Source organism: Callorhinus ursinus, unplaced genomic scaffold, assembly GCF_003265705.2.
Source record: "Callorhinus ursinus isolate GAN/ISIS: 27379988/994484 unplaced genomic scaffold, GSC_fseal_2.0 scaffold16, whole genome shotgun sequence".
In the NCBI taxonomy this organism is placed as follows: Eukaryota; Metazoa; Chordata; class Mammalia; order Carnivora; family Otariidae; genus Callorhinus; species Callorhinus ursinus.
This window is the reverse complement of record NW_027397078.1, coordinates 3,086,524-3,104,495: the sequence shown is the minus strand read 5'-3', so window position 1 is coordinate 3,104,495 and position 17,972 is coordinate 3,086,524. Positions and strand designations below refer to the sequence as shown.

Genomic DNA, 17,972 nt, shown 5'->3' with positions numbered 1-17,972 from the left:
TCCCTCTTCTTTTCCCTCTTTTTCTGTTTTATTTTGGGTTAGATATTTTTTTTAAAGATTTTATTTATTTATTTGAGAGAGAGAGAATGAGAGATAGAGAGCGCGAGAGGGAAGAGGGTCAGAGGGAGAAGCAGACTCCCTGCTGAGCAGGGAGCCCGATGCGGGACTCAATCCCGGGACTCCAGGATCATGACCTGAGCCGAAGGCAGTCGCTTAACCAACTGAGCCACCCAGGCACCCCAGATATTTTTTTTAATGATTCCGCTTTAGCTCTTTTGTTGACTTATTAGCTCTAACTCTTGGTTTTATTTACTGATTGCTTTGGGGTTTATAGTATACATCTTTTTTTTTTTTTAAAGATTTTATTTATTTATTTGACAGCAAGAGACACAGTGAGAGAGGGAACACAAGCAGGGGGAGAGGGAGAGGGAGAAGCAGGCTTCCCGCGGAGCAGGGAGCCCGATGTGGGGCTCGATCCCAGGACCCTGGGATCATGACCTGAGCCGAAGGCAGATGCTTAACGACTGAGCCACCCAGGCACCCTATAGTATACATCTTTAACTTCAAGTGACAGATACCACTTCGCATATAGTATAAGAACTTTCTGAGAGCATGCTTCCATTTCTCCCTGCTTAGCCTTTAAGTTGTTGTTGTCATCATGCATTTTACTTTTCCATATGTTATAAACCCCATGATACATTGGGTTTTTTTCTTTAAACAGCCAATTGCTTTAAAGAGATTTAAATAATAAGAAAAGGAATCGCATATATTTACCATGCCATACCGTGGTTACTACTTCCAGTGCTCTTCATTCCTTTGGTCTAGGTCCTGATTTCCATCTGGTGTCACTTGCCTTCTGCCCGAAGGGCATCCTTTAACATCTCTAAGAGTGTAGGTCTGCTGGTGATGAATTCTCTCAGTTCTGGAATGTCTGGAAATGTCTTTGTTTCACCTTATTTTTTTTAAAAGATATTTTCGTGGGTATAGAATTCTAGGTACACAGTTTCTAGTTCTTTCAGTACGTTAAAGATGTTACTCCAGGGGCACATGGGTGGCTCAGTCAGTTAAGCGGCTGCCTTCTGCTCGGGTCATGGTCTCCGGGTCCTGGGATCGAGCCCCGCATCGGGCTCCCTGCTCAGCAGGGCGTCTGCCTCTCCCTCTGCCTCCTCCCCCCTGTTCATGCCCTCTCTCTCTCAAATAAATAAATAAAATCTTTAAAAAATTTTAAAAAATGGAGATGTTACTCCACTGTCTTCTTGCTTGCGTTGTTTTCCAATGAGAAATCTGTCACCCTTATCCTTGTGCTTGTGTACCTAGCATGTCCTTTTTGGCCCCTGGCTGCTTTGAATATTTTCTCTTTAGCACCAGTGTTGAGCAGTTTGATTATGATAAGCCTTGGTGTAGTTTCTCCATGTTTCTTGTGTTTGGGTTTCTTTGAGATTCTTGGATCTCTGGATCTCTAATATTTGTCAAATTTGGAAAACATTTTAGCCAGGATTTCTTCAAAAAAATTTTTTTTTTTTTTTTCTGAAGCTCCCCTCTCTCTTCTCCTTCATGGACTTCAGTTATTCATATATTAGGCTGCTTGAAGTTGTCCCACAGCTCATGGATGCACTTTTCATTTTTTAAATTCTTTTTACTCTATGCGTCTCTCTCTCTCTTTTTTAATTTTATTTATTTATTTGAGAGAGAGAGAGAGAGAGAATGAGAGACAGAGAGCACGAGAGGGAAGAGGGTCAGAGGGAGAAGCAGACCCCCTGCTGAGCAGGGAGCCCGACGCGGGACCCGATCCCAGGACTCCAGGATCATGACCTGAGCCGAAGGCAGTCGCTCAACCAACTGAGCCACCCAGGCGCCCCTACTCTATGTGTTTCATTTTCTTTTCTTTTTTTATAGAATATTTTATGTATGTATGTATGTATGTATGTAGTATGTATGTATGTAATCTCCCCACCCAACGTAACGTGGGGCTCAAACTCATGACCCTGGGATCAAGAGTTGCATGCTCCGCCCACTGAGCCAGTCAGGAGCCCCTGTGTGTTTCATTTTCAGTAGTTTCTATTGCTGTGCCTTCGAGTTGACTAATATTTTCTTCTGCAATGCCCAATGTGCTGTTAATCCCACTAGTGTATTTTTCAACTAGGGCATTGTAGCTGCTCAGTTTGGGTCCTTTTTTATATCCTCAGTGTCTCTATTTAACTTTTGGAACATACGGCATACAGTCATGCTAATAACCGTTAATGACCTCTGATAATTTATCAGGGTCAATTCTAAGTCGGTCTTGATTAACTGATGATTCTCCTTATTATGGGTCACGTTTCCCAGCAAAGACATTTCTGGTAATCTTTGGTTAGATCCTAGACATTGTGAATTTTATCTTACTGGCTGCTGGATATTTTTGTCTTCCTGTAAATCTCCTGGATCTTTGTTCTGTGATGCATCTAATTATCTTAGAAACAGTTTGATCCTTTCAGGTCTTGCTTTTATGACTTGTTAGGCAGTTCCAAAGAAGTGTTTGTTCTGAGGCTAATTATTCCCCACTACCGAGTCCTCTAGCTCATGACCTGTGAATTATGAGTGTTTCCAGTCTTGCCGATTAGATTAGCCTCTGTTCCCCACCCTGTGTGAATGCTACGCATTGTTCCCTATAACCCTTTCAGATGGCTCTTTCCCTAGTCTCGGGCAGTTTCCTCACACACGTGCTCTGACTGATACTCTGCTGACTGTTCGAGGAGGACCCTCTGCAGATCTCCAGGGTCCTCTGTGCATTAATCTCCTCTCTGCTACTCTGCCCTATGGACTGTAGCCATCCTGGTTTCCATGGACTCTCTGCTCTGTCTCTTTGAGTTGAGGGGTCTGCTGGGCTCTGCCTGGGTGCCCCTCCCCACCCTGTGGCCTGGACAATGCCTCTAGGCAGCAAGCTGAGGAATTCCTAGGGCTCATCTCAATTGTTTCCTATCTCTCAGGGACCGCTGTCCTTCATTTCCTGATGACCCTTATTTTGAAAACGATTGTTTTATGTGTTTTGTCCGGTTCTATTGTAGTTTCAGGCAGGAAGATGAGTCTTGTCCCTGTTGCCCTACTGTGGCTGGAAGCAGAAGCACTTTTCCTCAACGTTGTTAAATTGACTTAGCTGTTCGTTTTCTCACTTCTTGAGATGAAGGCTTAGTCCATTAACTATTCCAACCTTTTGTCTCGATATATTTGTACTCTTAGGTACTAAAAGACAGAAATATGGATTGTAAAAACCTCACAGACATTGATTTGTTACTTTTAACACTGTTGGGTTCTTTAAATTCATTGAGTAAAAAAAAAAGTGATACATTTGTGAAATGCTTATAGTTTTTTTGTGCCATTGTAATCCTTGTCTTGAAAAAGTTTCCTTAACAACTGGACAAAAATGGATATAAACATGAGTATCTATATTTTATTTTTTAATACAGTTTTTTTTTAAAGATTTTATTTATTTGAGAGAGAGAGAGAGAGAGCATGAGCAGTAGGAGGGGCAGAGGGAGAAGGAGACTCCCTGCTGAGCAGGGAGCCCCGATGCAGGACTCCATCCCAGGACCCTGAGATCATGACTTGAGCTGAAGGCAGACACTTAACTGACTGAGCCACCCAGGTGCCCCAAGTATCTATACTTTAAAAACATTTTTGGGCGTCTGGGTGGTTCAGTTGGTTAAGCATCTGCCTTCAGCTCAGGTCATGATCCCCACCCAGGTCCTGGGATCAAGCCCTACATGGGGCTCCCTGCTCAGTGGGGAGTCTGCTTCTCCCTCTCCCTCAGCCACTCCCCCTGCTTGTGATCTTTCTCTCTCTCTCTCCCTCTCTCTCAAATAAATAAATAAAATCTTTAAAAACATTTTCTTACATGACCTTCTAAAATTGTATGTTCTTTCAGTGCAGTAAGGAGATAGGAGAGAAAGCAATCTGGACGTTAAAAAGAAATACGGAAGGCAGAAGAAAGCAAGAAAGGGAAACAGAAAAGTAGAACAAATGAATAGCGCATGGATAAGGTTTACAGTTACAGTTTCCAGAGAATGTGATGCACAGCTGGTCACGGTCCACATGCATTTGCCAGCCACCCATTAAGCGGGTCACTGCCTACATTAGCTACTCTATGAAATGGTAAAAGCACCATAGAAGAAAACTTAATTGTGAATATAGGTTTTTGGTGTTAGGAATGAACAACGTCTGAAAACAGGGCTTCAAGGGACCCTCCCCCCCCCCCCCCCCCGCCAAACTGCCATGGAAGATCCATGTCCCAATCTTTGAGCAGCTCTGGAATCTTGATTCTTTCCATTCTAGATCCTAACAAAATTTCGGTTTGGGTTTGCTCCAGCAGTTACACTCACCAAGGGGCTTCTCTCCTTCCCTCCCTCCTCCCTTCCTCCCTCAGTCAATAGGCTTTTCTGTGCCCAGTTGGAAATGGGGGAGGGGTAGAGAGGATCTTTCCTCTTTCCAAAAGGAGACTGTGCTGAAAGCAGCAGATTTTGTATCCATTTGGAAACATTCCTGCCTCTTCCCAAGCTCCTGCCCTCGGCTTTCAGCCAGCTTTTTTTGTGTGTGTGACATATGAAGAGGGCTATGACTTTCAGTGAAGGTAATATATGTGTTTCAAAATACATTTCAAAATACAATCTGTTTCTGAACCTATTCTGGAAACAAAAATACTTTTAATGATTATTAAAAATTGTCCTGCTCTGTCATAAATACAATAATACAAATGGGACTTCAGGAATTCCAGATATATTCTCATTTGCCCCTCGTGATAACACTATGGAATGTGGTGTTATTGTTGCCATGTTAACAGATGATAGAGCCAAGCGGCTGCTGAGGTTCCGCAGTCTGCCCTTGCCCAAGGTCAGGTAGCAAACAAGTAGTATCTTTTAGCCAGGTATTCTGTCTGAAGCCTCACCCTTTCTACTGCTCTATTCCTTCTAACATGTGCTAAAGAGCAATTTTATTTGTTTGAAGAAAAAGAAAATCCTTTCAGTCCTCCTACTGATTTTGATCATGTGTGAGCTTTAAAAAAAAAAAAGGAACTGCAGTTGTATAATTTGAAGGAGTAAGCCATGTTGGTAGGGCCGACTGTTTACAGATTAGTTCATTATTTTAGATCGTCTCATTCCTTAGTTTTATTCCTTTGCACCCTGCCACGGTGGGATTAATGCCATCCTAGTTTGTGAAAGGCTCTTCATCATTGGATGGTTAAGGGAGAGGCATCTCTGGCATTGCTACTTTCTTAGTGGTTCTGGCATGAGGTTTGAAAATTGACAGTTTATTATTTTTTAAAGATTTTATTCATTTGTCAGAGAGAGCACAAGCAGGGGGAGTGGCAGGCCGAAGTAGATTCGGGACTCGATCCCAGGACCCCGGGATCATGACCTGAGCCAAAGGCAGACGCTTAACCCACTGAGCCACCCAGGCATCCTGAAAAATCAGCAGTTTAAAAAAAGCCGGCCTTCTTTTGGAATTTTGCACACACACACACACACACACCCCATTTCAGCTATTTGTGTAGCTCTTTGTTTTAACCCAGGATCAAAAGAGGACGTGGTTATTTTGTTGTCCACGCAGAGACAACATTACTTTCGCTGACTGCTACAATGTAATTCCTCCATGTCTCCATCCCTATCTTTGGCGTGTTTTGTGAACTCCCACAATGGAACAGCACAGGGCTTCTCTGTTTTTACAGGACACAGAAATACTAGAAACTTCAGAGTGTGCTGTTGTATTCAGCTGAAGTGATCTTTTTTAAAAATTATTTCTTTATTGATGTCATCTCTGTGCCCAACGTGGGGCTTGAACTCACGACCCGAGATCAAGAGTCACATGCTCTTCCCACGGAGCCAGCCAGCTGCCCCTCAGCCAAAGTACTCTTATTTACAAGACAACAAGTTAAAGAAATAAAGATTATCGGGCGCCTGGGTGGCTCAGTCCTTAAGCACCTGCCTTCAGCTCAGGTCCTGATCCCAGGGTCCTGGGATCGAGCCCCGCCTCAGGCTCCCTGCTCAGCGGGGAGCCTGCTTCTCCCTCTGCCCCTGCCCCCTGCTTGTGCGCACTCTCTCTCTCAAAGAAGTAAATAAAATCTTAAAAAAACAACTCAGAAGAAAACCAACAGAAATTGTTTTGTTGGCAGTAGGTCAGGGAACTACCCCACAGAGTTAGACACATCTAGTAGGTGACTTTTACTGGGTTTACTGAATTAAATCAATGACGAGGAAATGTATTAGGTGCCTGTACTACTTGTTGACTACATCTGAAGCCCTAAATCTCTGAGCAAAGGAGGTGTGAGTCTGCAGGGAAAGTGAATGCTGAACCCACAGCAGGTGTATGTTCTCCCGAAATCTTTATGTTTTTTAGTTATTTTTATTTTTTCCGGTTTTATTGAGATATAACATTGTATTAGTTTTCAGCTTCTGATATGATAATATGATTTATGTATACTGTGAAATGATCACCACAGTACATTTAGTGAACACCCATCATCTCATACACCAAGATCTTTTTGGAGGAAGAACAGACATCTTTAAAAAAAATTTTTTTTTTTAAGAGGAAAAATAACCATGTTTATTTATCCTGTAAATAGGGTTACCTTGGGTAACCTCACATTTGCTGAGAATAGCCGTTCATATTTCTGGGCTGCTAGGTGGGCCTTCCCCATATTTTATTTTATTATGTTATGTTAGTCACCATACAGTACGTCGTTAGTTTTTGATGTGGTGATCCACGATTCATTGTTTTCGTATAACACCCAGTGCTCTATGCAGTACGTGCCCTCCTTAATACCCGTCACCGGGCTAACCCATCCCCCCACCCCCTCCCCTCTAGAACCCTCAGTTTGTTTCTCAGAGTCCATAGTCTCTCATGATTCATCTCTCCCTCCGATTTCCCCCCTTCATTTTTCCCTTCCTTCTCCTAATGTCCTCCATGCTGTTCCTTATGTTCCACAAATAAGTGAAACCAGATGATAATTGACTTTCTCTGCTTGACTTATTTCACTTAGCATAATCTCCTCCAGTCCCATCCATGTCGATGTAAAAGTTGGGTATTCATCCTTTCTGATGGCTGAGTCATAGTCCATTGTCTATATGGACCACATCTTCTTGATCCATTCATCTGTTGAAGGGCATCTCGGCTCTTTCCACAGTTTGGCTATTGCGGACATTGCTGCTATGAACATTGGGGTGCATATGGCCCTTCTTTTCACTACATCTGTGTCTTTGGGGTCAATACCCAGGAGTGCAATTGCTGGGTCATAGGGTAGCTCTATTTTTAATTTTTTGAGGCACCTCCACACTGTTTTCCAAAGTGGCTGTACCAACTGGCATTCCCACCGACAGTGTAAGAGGGTTCCCCTTTCTCCACAACCTCTCCAACATTTGTTGTTTCTTTCCTGTCCATTTTTGCCACTCTAACTGGTGTAAGGTGGTATCTCGGTGTGGTTTTTTTTTTTTTTTATTTCAGCTTTGTCCCTTTTTTTTTTTAAGATTTTATTTATTTATTTGAGAGAGAGAATGAGAGATAGAAAGCACAAGAGGGAAGAGGGTCAGAGGGAGAAGCAGACTCCCCGCTGAGCAGGGAGCCCGATGCGGGACTCGATCCCGGGACTCCAGGATCATGACCTGAGCCAAAGGCAGTCGCTTAACCAACTGAGCCACCCAGGCGCCCTCAGTGTGGTTTTGTTTTGAATTTCCCTGATGGCTAATGATGATGAACATTTTTTCATTTTATTCGAATACTGTGATGTTTCTTATTTTTTCCACTGTCTCCTAACACCCCTCCTTATCTCCTCACCCGCATTTCCTCCAGCAGTTTCCTGAGGTAGAATTTGTGGGAAACCTGTGTTTTTTTAAAGTTGCAATATTTTTTTAAGATCTTATTTATTTATTTGACAGAGAGAGACACAGCGAGAGAGGGAACACAAGCAGGGGGAGTGGGAGAGGGAGAAGCAGGCTTCCCGCTGAGCGGGGAGCCCGACGTGGGGCTCGATCCCAGGACCCCGGGACCATGACCTGAGCCGAAAGCAGACGCTTAACAAACAACTGAGCCACCCAGGTGCCCGAAAAAGTTGGAATTTTTAAAAGAGATTTTATTTATTTATTTGAGAGAGAGAGAGAGAGCACAAGCAGGGGAGCGGCAGAGGGAGAGGGAGAAGCAGACTCCCTGCTGAGCAGGGAGCCCGATGCAGGGCTCGATCCCAGGACCCTGAGATCATGATCTGAGCCCAAGACAGACGCTTAACTGAGTCACCCAGGCACCCCTAAAGTTGGAATGTTATGAGACCAGCCCCTTCTGTGATAAGTATTCCCAAGAAATCAGGAGTTAGGTCTCTATTTTGGAAGTACAATTTTTAAAACTGCAGCAGTCACTTATTGATTTCACTGAAAGTATAGCATCAACAAGTGATATTTGCACTTTTAAAGCATTATTAGATGATAAACATGAGACAAAGGAATAATTCCCATTTCAGAGCTCAGTAATGTCCTCAAAAGGGTGCTTTATTTATGACAGACCTCATTCTCCAATGCCACAGGGTGCCTCCTTTGTCAGAAGGTAGCATTTTCCAGAGGTCTCCACCATGCCACCTTACTCTAGGTATAGTTAGAAAGCGGCTCAGGTCATGGTCCCAGGGTCCTGGGATCGAGCCCCGAGTCGGGCTCCCTGCTCAGCGGGAAGCCTGCTTCTCCCTCTCCCACTCCCCCTGCTTGTGTTCCCTCTCGCGCTGTCTCTCTCCCTTTTTCTGTCAAATAAATAAATAAAATCTTAAAAAAAAAAAAAGAGCACAGATGAAAGAACAGTGTAACCTAAATTTTGTTTTTTTTGTTTTTCTTAAGTGACTAGATTTTTTTAATAATTTTTTATTTTATGTTAATCACTGTAACCTAAATTTTGTGAGAATGTGTCACTTGACAGTGCTCAGCCTCTGTGTGTGTGTGTGTGTGTGTGTGTGTGTGTGTGTGTGTATTCTAGGAGGAATATAGTTATGGTGGATGCATTCCTGAGCAGCGATAAACAGTGAAACTGGGAACAATATAGCCAATTGTCTCTATGGTAACCTCCACTGGCCATGTGTATGCATATTTTACTCATTTTGTAATGCGTATTTTAAAATATAAATGATTTTATGCTCATGATCATGCATTCGTGATCATCAGTTACTTGTGACCCCAGTGATTATTAGTTTTTGTTTCTGCTCTGGAATCATAAGAGCTGTGGAGGAGGTGGGTGGAGGAGAGGCAGGGAAAGAGATGATTCATTTTAACCTTTTCGGGAACCAACAGGTGATGACTTGAGGAAAAAAAAAGGATTTTAGTATCTACTTCCCCCCACCAACCACCCCCACAAAACCTTTCCCAGTGATGTAATGCCTTTCTGCATTGACCCTGTCCTTCAGCCATGGCAGCCAGGCTGGGGCTACTTTTCTTTTCTTTCTTTCTTTTTTTTTTTTTAGTTAAAGATTTATGTATGTATGTATGTATGTATGTATGTATGTATGTATTTAAGAGAGAGAAAGCCAGGGCCAGAGCATGAGCGGAGGGGGTGGGGGGGAGAGGGAGAGGGAGAAGCAGGCTCCTTGCCAAGCAGGACCCTGGGATGATGACCTGAGCCAAAGGCAGACGCTTAACCGCCTGAACCCTTCAGCCACCCCTGGGGCCACTTTTGGAGTGATGCCTGGACTTGAGAACACTTTGCATTTAAGTGAGTCTGGGGGAATCTTTTCAGCTGAGCTGCTCAGTTGTCTTAGGTTTGTTGGGGACAATTCTCTGAGGTCTTCATTTGGTAAAGTCTCCCGGGGAGAATCTAAGAACTGCTACAGACCATCTTCGTCACCCTCATTAAACCAGACGGCTGAACAAACCGTCACATTGGGAACCTGAGCTCATAAGTAAGACGACCAGCTGTATATTCAGGCCACGACTTCATCAAGGCACATGGAGTTGGTAAGTCATTTCTCCCCATGGCCTTCCAGTAGCTCTCACGGTGCTCTTAGAAATGTACCAAGTGTCCCTGGTGAATTTACCTGCTTCACTGTCATCCCCCACGTGAGGTGTGAAAATGCATATTATCAGAAGGACCCACAGAGAGCAGGAGTCCCTCTGTGATCCGTGTTGGCCTAAGGAAGCATGCATTTACTTTGTTTGAGCATTGCTGAGGACCAAGGGTTGAATTGACAGTTGAGTGGCCTGATTTGTCACAAGAAGAGCTGATTTCTGAAGTCTCTCTCTTTTTTTTAAAGATTTTATTTATTTGAGGAGAGAGAGAGAGTGTGTGGGGGAGGAGGAGCAGAGGGAGAGGGAGAGGGACAAGCAGACGCCCTGCTGAGCACAGAGCCCAACGACAATGTGGGGCTCAGTCCCAGGACCCTGAGATCATGATCTGAGTTGAAACCAAGAGTCCAACGCTCAACCGAGTGCGCCATCCAGGTGCCCCTGAGGCCTTTCTTATAACACCTAAACAACAATGCAGAAATGTAGGGCGCCTGGGTGGCTCAGTTGGTTAAGTGACTGCCTTCGGCTCAGGTCATGATCCTGGAGTTCCGGGATCGAGTCCCACATCGGGCTCCCTGCTCAGCGGGGAGTCTGCTTCTCCCTCTGACCCTCCCCCCTCTCATGCTCTCTATCTCATTCTCTCTCTCAAATAAATAAATGAAATCTTTGGGGAAAAAAAAGGAAAAAAACAACGCCGAAATCCCAATTAGCGTCTCTCTAAATATATTTTGGAAAAAAAATAATGCTTGGGACTTGAATGCCCCATCACAGATTTCTTCTCATCAAGAAACCCTAGGCTTTCCCACTTTAAACCTCCATGTTTCCCATAGCAGGACGACCAGTCTTCATCAGTCTCAAAGGCTAGCAGAGCTTTTCCTCGCAGAGAGTTATGGCTTCGAAAGCCTTCTAAAGCAATGACATATTCAGAACTCTTGCTTATGGCTCGAAGGTTCCAGCAAATCTCTCTGCCATCTGCCTGCCTGCTTTTTCTGTCCCTCCCGAAATTCCGACCTCATGCCCATGGTCAAAGCCATTCCTATGGCTATTTAAATTTGTTTCCTACTTTTCTATCCTTTTTCTGGTTTTCATGCTGCTGTCAAACTCAGTTTCTTATTCACAGAAGTTCTCTCTCTCTCTTTTTTAAGATTTTATTTATTTGACAGAGAGAGACACAGCGAGAGAGGGAACCCAAGCAGGGGGAGTGGGAGAGGGAGAAGCAGACTCCACCCTGAGCAGGGAGCCCGATGTGGGGCTCGATCCCAGGACCCTGGGACCATGACCTGAGCCGAAGGCAGCCGCTTAACTGACTGAGCCACCCGGGGCCCCGAAATTCTCTCTTTTTAAAAAAAAAATGATTTATTTGAAGCAGGGGCAGGGAGGAACAGAGAGGGAGGGAGAGGGACATACGCATGGCTTGATCCCACGACCCTGAGATCATGACAGGAGGCCAAACCAAGAGTCTGAGGCTTAACTGACTGAACCACCCAGGGGCCCCTCACAGTAATTCTCTTAGTGAGAATCATAAGAGGTTTCGATTCTCAAGACATAGAACCCGATTTTCCTGCTTGTTCTGACATTCTTTCCTTGTCCTTGTTATTGTCCTTAGACCCAGAGAAGTAACATTTTCTTCTGCATTGGTAAAAATGTCTACTTTTCCTCCCAAAGATCTTTCAGCACCGTTGGCTATTTGTACCACGCGTTTCTTTCATTAGTCCTTGAAAATAATTTTCAGCTTTTGTTCTGCTATATTGTTATTCCCCACGACTTTTTTCTACTAGTCCAGTTGCTACTCTTATAAAGGCCACAGTGATTAAAAAGCAAACAAGCAAAGCTCTCATTTTATCACCCCCACAGTCCTAATGCGTCCATCAAAGATTGTGGAATGGCCAGGGACCTGTTTGTGCTACAGAAAGGATATCTTTGTTTCTTAGCAGAGTGGCAAAACGCAGGCACCTACAGCTCAACAGGACCGTGACCCACTTTCTCCCTTGTGAAATGAAGTTGAAACGATCTTCATCAGATTCAGCGGCAAATTTTTTGCATTCCAATTCTTGGAAAAACTAATAATCTGGGTGTGGTATGGGGGGGTAGCATTTCATTAATCAGATTAGTAAGCTGCTGGATCCCAGTATTCTTCGCTTTACCAAACAGAAGAGCTTTCTGTAGAATTCTGCTAGACCCAAACAGGCTTTTCCTCTGAGTCCTAGTGATAAAGTGGTCTCACTATGTGAATCGCAGAATTCTTGTTTTCTTCCAGAAAAAAGGTGAAAGATCAGTTGGAGGATTTTTGTGAACATACTTTGTTTCTTTTTTTTAATTTTTATTTTTTTAAAGATTTTACTTATTTGAGAGAGAGAGAGAGCACGAGCAGGGGGAGGGGGCAGAAGGAGAGAGGGAAGTGGACTCTGAGCTGAGCAGGGAGCCCAACACCGGGCTCAATCCCAGATCCCAGGACCCTGGGATCAAGACCTGAGCCGAAGGCAGACCCTTAACGACTGAGCCACCCAGGCAGGCGCACCTTATACTTTTTTGTTCCTTAATGACTATTTTGCCTTATAGATGGACCAACTCAGCTGTCACCTGTGAGAGGTGGCCAGAGAAAGGAGGCAGGGGGTGAGTTGTTGGGGCCAGCCCTCATTTGCTAGGCTTTGAGCAAATAGTCAGTGAATATAATTTATGGAATGGGTGTTAAAGTATAGTTGCAACCTTTTTATAAATTTTAATATTGGCCTTTTGAACATTTGGATTTTAGAGAGTACATTAAAATGGTTTGCTTTACAGGATTGACCTATTTTAAACTCTGTGGAATAAATATCCACCCCCCCACCCAATTTTTGACACTAAAGGGCAATATTTTGAATTGAAATGTCCCATAATGCCGCCACCCCCTTTTAAAAAAGATTTACTTATTTATTTGAGAGAGAGAGAGAGAGAGAGAACATGAGCTGGGAGGGTGGGGTAAGGGGAGAGAGAGAAGGGAAGCAGACTCTTTGCTAAGCGGGGAGCCCGCCCCAGGGCTCAAGATCTCATGACTCTGAGATCACTAGCTGAGCCGAAACCAAGAGTCGGATGCTTAACTGACTGAGCCAGCCAGGCGCCCCTAATGCCCCTCGTTTTTAAAAAAAAAACTCACCCATAACAGTGCATAATTATGTCCTAATGGAAATGTGTTCAACATAAATCCTTCCTTTGACACATTTATGTTGTGTGAACACTGTGAAATATATCAATTTCCGTTCCCATTACCATATGTTTTTCCTATCATTTTTCCAGTTACCACGCACACAGCATAGTAGAAACCACTCGAGCCCTGGACCAGTGGAGAAATGGTTTGAGTCCCGCTTACTAATCAAGTGGTGCTCGAAACACCATGGCAAAGGGTCACAGAAGTCCATTCTCTGAAGTTGGTATATGATATATTAATTTATAGCCTAATTTTCCCAGTGACTGCTCCTCAATTCACTCTGCCATAAATATTTTTTGTTAAAGATTTTATTTTTTTCAAGTAATCTCTACACCCAACGTGGGGCTCGAATTTACAACCCCACGATCAAGAGTCACATGCTCTACCCACTGAGGCAGCCAGGTGCCCCTCTGTCATAAAGATTTTAGCTGTAAATGGAAGAAAAAAAGAAATCCAGAGACTCTGATATTTTCTTCATAATTTCCAGAGCTTTAAAATGTATGGTATATATAAAAACTAGATATTTGGATTTCACATTCTATGTGTTACGTATGACAGAGGTGACATACAGCTGTGACGCATACATATAAAACACATACACATATAAGATGGTGTGCAGTGCTGATTTCAGTAATTCATGTGCGACCATCACTACTTTTGCCATATCCATATACCACATGAACATTATTTATTCCTTATGTTGCTTTAAACAGATGCACATTTTGGGGCACCTGGGTGGCTCAGTCGTTAAGCGTCTGCCTTCGGCTCAAGTCATGATCCCAGGGTCCTGGGATCGAGCCCCGCGTCGGGCTCCCTGCTCTGTGGGGAGCCTGCTTCTCCCTCCCCCTCTGCCCCCCAGCTCCTGCTCTCTCTCTCAAATAAACAAAATATTTTTTAAAAACCTGATGCACATTTTTAACACACTTTATTTTTTTCTTTAAGTAAGCTCTACTCTCAATGGGGGGCCTGAACTCAACCCCCCCCACCCCCCCATCAAGAGTCGTATTCATCACCGACTGAGCCGGCCAGGCATCCCTCAACTGATGCATATTTTGAAGGTTAAATAAAATGACGTTCAGTACTAAGTGCAGGCTGCTTTTATCACTGGTGGTAACTATGGACGCAGCACTAAATAACAGTGACTCACGGGTGAGAGAGATGCTGCCTTCCGTAGGCTCCTTCAGCATCTGTGGATATGGCAGGTAGAAGGTCTCGTTTTGGAAGTTGTGACAACGGAAAAACAGGCCTCGGGCCCAGAGTCTCCACCAAACAGTAGGATTTAGCTATGATTCAGTAAGACTATTTTGTTTTCGTTGTACCGACTCCCAGTATATAAAGGGGAAAAAAAGCAATAACTTAGAAACCAAAGTTTTGTGATCACATACACATTCTCCTTCCAGATCGTAGATTGTCAAACAAAGTTCATCTTATTTAGGAAGATGCCAGTGAACATGTTAGAATGGACGTGTCACTACTCTTTCATTGAATCAAAGCAATTCACAATTATTGCAGAGATTTTTCAAATAGCCACACTGAAACTCAGAAAAGAAATAGGAATGCCAGAGGAAGAAACCAGATCTTTCAAGTAGTTTGCTTCTTTCTCAAATATTTGAGACTATGTTATATAACTAACTGTGAGTTGCTATGCAGATGACCTTGAACAACAGGGGTATGAACTGTGCAGGCCCACGATATACCCGAATTTGTTTTTATAAATACGGTAGGGTGCTGGAAATGTATTTTCGCTTCCTTGTAACTATTTTTTTCTTATAAGTTTCTGAATAACCTTTTCTTTTCTCTAGCTTACTGGATCGTAAGAATGCGGCATATTGGGGCGCCTGGGTGGCTCAATCGGTTAAGCATCTGCCTTCTGCTCAGGTCAAGATCCCAGGGTCCTGGGATGGAGCCCCGCGACGGGCTCCCTGCTCAGCGGGAAGCCTGCTTCTCCCTCTCCCACTCCCCCTGCTTGTGTTCCCTCTCTCGCTGTCTCTCTCTCTGTCAAATAAATAAATAAAATCTTAAAAAAAAAAAAGAATACAGCATATAATTGATAGAACATAAAAAAGAAATATGTTTTCATTAACTCTTCTCAGTAAGACTTCTGGTCAACAGTAGGCTATTCCTAGTTAAGTTTCTAGGAAGCCAAAAGTTACACATGGATTTTTGACTGCATGGGGTGGGGATCAGCACCTGTAACCTCTGCTTTGTTCAGGGGTCAAGTGCATAGCTACGGTGCAATTCTAAGTTTGATTAATGCATTTGATCAAAAACTGCAAATAAAATAAGCTTTTGGTGCTCTTGCTAATCACCCCCCCAAGCCCAAATATACATCTCCAAATGCAACAGGTTCCGGGGGGGGGGGGCGGTGACAGCCTCAGAACCAAGATCGGGAGCGAGAGGGCAGCCAGGCACAAAGGAGAAGTCCTTCCGAACGCAGGAACACCAGCGAGCAGGCGGCCGGCGCCCTTCATGCGTGAGCGAGGCGAGAGGACTGGCTTGCACACCGGCTGTTGCAGGACAGCACCCAGCGGGGCTACGCGTTAGTGTTGGTGACATCACCCGAGCATGCCAAGTAGTCTCATTTGTAGGGCAGGCATTTTCCGTAAGAGTGAAAGTGTTCATCTGTGCCTGCTTTGTCTAATGTAACACTATAGCGTTTTAAGAAAGTGTAATGAAAAAAATTGTAATTCCAGTATAATTAACATACGGTGTTATATTGGTTTCAGGTGTGCAGTCTGGTGATTCAACACTTCCATGTATGACTCAGTGCTCGGAGGCCCGAGAGGTGAACTCTTAATCCCCATGCCCTATTTCGCCCGTTCCCCTGCGCCCGACCTCCCCTCTGGCAACCTCCAGTTTGTTCTCTGTATCTTAAGAGTTAGGCTTTAACTTTTCCAAGGGGGGAAAGAATCACCAACTGAAGAGCGAGCACATACTCCTTGTCATTGTTGCTGTTTGCTGCTTGTGTAAAGGAGCCTGACTGTAGGTGCAAGAAAGGGACACGGTCCATCCCAACTCCATGCCGGGGTAGGGGTGGGGGGGTTGGGGACAAGGCACCTTACAGGTCGGTGGCCCCGTTTCTGGCCTGTAAGATGGGTACAGAAATCCGCGCCCGTGTGATGGAGACTGTTGGTCTAACTAACCTCCAAATCTCCTTTTCACTGTTGACATGTCTGTGATCTGTGTTGTTAGGTTACACGGATGAACTAATTTCTTTTCCATGGGGGTTTTCTTCTAGAGAAATGGCAGTGAGGGTTTCCTGTCTTGCCTTTGAGGATCTCTTAAGCAGCATCGAAGCTTCCAGGGGGCTCGCAAGGGCTAACGTGCGGCAGACTTGTCAGGGGCAGTGTGACTCCGGGCACTGACGTGGGCAATTGGACGATAAGGTGACACTGGGAAGGTGTTTCATCAAAATGCCAAAGTGAGAGGAAGCGTATCCTCCCCCGCGTTTCAGCACATTTGTGTCACTCAGGAAAAACAGTTCTTTAGCGACAGTGCGGTGGCAGCTGCTAGGCTAGCTTGTCACATGTCCCCAGATAGAGCCAAGAAAGAGACAACGAGCCCACATCATTCGCTTTATTGCCTACAGAGACAGCAAAAGTAAGGCCAGCGTGGTGATGGCTGCCACGTCCCTAGTTCCCCCAGGTGACCCGGAACGGGAGCCACACAGATGACAGACAGGCAGCACAGGCGGTGAGTTGCTCTGTTAGAGAAGAGCCAACTCTAAACAGGAGTCGCTCTGTTTCCAGAACTACACGACTCTGGGCAGTTTTGGAGACTTACACAGAAGCCTGCGGCTGGACCCCCCGTGCAGTCAAGGTGGGAAGTCCCAGCAGCACCCTAGCCAGGGACACGAGGGACACTCCTCACCAGGCTGCCCGTCCTGCCATGTCCCAGAGAAGACCTCAGGACCCTCCGCCAAGACTCATGTGGGACTTCGCTCAAGCCTTTGCCCTTTGCGGTTCATGCGAGACTGTGCAAAGTCGCCATGGCGTCATGACCGACGGAGCTGTCCCCTACAACTGCCCCGCCCCATCTTTCACGTGATCATCTAAGAATTCTTCTTAGAAGCCCAGGGCACCCCATCAGATGCCCCAAGTAACTGTACTGAGAGGGGCTTGGAAGAAAGACTTTCTATTTGTCTTGAGTGCAAACAGATGGGAGTGACCATGACTATGACTCCCAGTAGAATGACCAGACCTGGTCTGATCCCAGACAGACCACAGCCAGGCTCCTGGTCCAGAGGCAAACCCCCTAAACATGTCCTGAGTCCAGGTGGGGCAAGAGGTGTTGGCAACCGCAGGCAGCCTGCCTTGGGGTGGCCAACAGGAAGTCCGGGGCCGTGGGATTGTCCGTCCCCAGTCATGCCAGGGAGTTGAGACTGGTTTGTGTGTGGCAGGCAAGTACCACAGAAATGGTACCCTAGGGGCGCCTGGGTGGCTCAGATGGTTAAGCAACTGCCTTTGGCTCAGGACATGATCCCAGGGGCCTGGGATCGAGCCCCACATCGGGCTCCTGGCTCAGTGGGGGAGCCTGCTTCTCCCTCTGCCTCTGCCGCACCCCCCCCCCACACACACACAGTCGTGCTCTCTCTCTCTCTCTAATGAATAAATAAAAATTTAAAAAAAAAAGAAGTGGTACCCTATTGGGGCAGAAACTGTAGCAGGATGGAATCATTTATTACACTTCTGATAACTGGAATAAACCAGTTTTGCGTCCCTTATACAGACCAACCCTTTGAGCCGGCTCAAGTGTTTCTGCAGAGAACAATGAGGCTACTCCAGCCGGCACAG

At 45.0% G+C, this 17,972-nt stretch overlaps 1 long non-coding RNA gene across 1 annotated transcript; it reads left to right on the top strand.

Moving 5' to 3' along the window:
* The first annotated feature begins 9,744 nt into the window (after nt 1-9,744).
* On the top strand, nt 9,745-17,724 carry LOC141374268 (uncharacterized). Its single transcript, XR_012381015.1, has 3 exons — nt 9,745-9,947; nt 15,906-15,964; nt 16,929-17,724. It is a non-coding gene; the product is annotated as an uncharacterized lncRNA (long non-coding RNA).
* Nucleotides 17,725-17,972: the final 248 nt, after the last annotated feature.